Source organism: Sinocyclocheilus anshuiensis, unplaced genomic scaffold (genome assembly GCF_001515605.1).
Source record: "Sinocyclocheilus anshuiensis isolate Anshui unplaced genomic scaffold, SAMN03320099.WGS_v1.1 scaffold373, whole genome shotgun sequence".
In the NCBI taxonomy this organism is placed as follows: Eukaryota; Metazoa; Chordata; class Actinopteri; order Cypriniformes; family Cyprinidae; genus Sinocyclocheilus; species Sinocyclocheilus anshuiensis.
Genome location: NW_015537962.1, coordinates 994,709 through 995,177, shown reverse-complemented (window position 1 = coordinate 995,177; position 469 = coordinate 994,709).

The following is a 469-nucleotide window of genomic DNA, read 5'->3' as shown; positions in this document are numbered from 1 at the left end:
AGTCCCCGGCCAAGATGGCCGCCACGCCTGAGTCCCCGGCCAAGATGGCCGCCACGCCTGAGTCCCTGGCCAAGAACTCACTTTCTGCCCTGTCACGGCCACAGAGGCTGTTCACGAACTCACTCTCTGTCCTGTTACGGCCACGGAGGCCATTCATGAACTCACTGTCTGTCCTGCCACGGCCAAGGAGGCCGTTCATGAACTCACTGTCTGTCCTGCCACGGTCAAGGAGGCCGTTCATGAACTCAATGTTTGTCCTGTCACGGCCACGGAGGCCGTTCATGAACTCACTCTCTGTCCTGTTATGGCCACAGAGGCCGTTCATGAACTCACTGTCTGTCCTGCCATGGCCAAGGAGGCCGTTCATGAACTCACTGTCTACCCTGTCATGACTAAGAATGCCGTCCATGAATTCATTGCCTGTCCTGTTACGGCCATGGAGGCCGTTCATGAACTCACTGTCTGTCCT